The sequence below is a fragment of the Bison bison genome, unplaced genomic scaffold (genome assembly GCF_000754665.1).
Source record: "Bison bison bison isolate TAMUID 2011002044 unplaced genomic scaffold, Bison_UMD1.0 scf7180017864518, whole genome shotgun sequence".
NCBI classification, from domain to species: domain Eukaryota; kingdom Metazoa; phylum Chordata; class Mammalia; order Artiodactyla; family Bovidae; genus Bison; species Bison bison.
The window spans coordinates 19950256-19950651 of record NW_011495071.1 but is presented as its reverse complement, the minus strand read 5'-3'; positions in this window follow the sequence as shown (position 1 = coordinate 19950651).

Here is a 396-nt window from a genome sequence, read left to right as displayed (position 1 = left end):
CATTTATCCCAGGTGCTTAATGGTCATTACAGTTTTTTAAATTACTTTTAGTTGTTGTGGGGTTTCTCCCCAAAGCAGAAATTAGGCAGTACAAACAGATGGCATAGAAATTTCACAACAAGCGATTAAATTAGAAATATGACAGTTGGCATGTGTTCAAAGTAATAAAGTTCCAAAAATAGAAAGTGAATCAAATTAACATAAAGGCATTAACTTCTTCTGGGTGGCGTGAGTTTGCAAACGTCTTGAGTAATTAGATTTGCTTATACTCAAAATAGCCAGTGAACCTTGAGTGACATTGCATTTCAAAGGTGGGAGCCAGAGGGAAGGTCACCGTTGGTATTAGAGTGGCAAAAAAAGAATCAATTTCACTTTGTTTTTGTTGGGAACTTATAG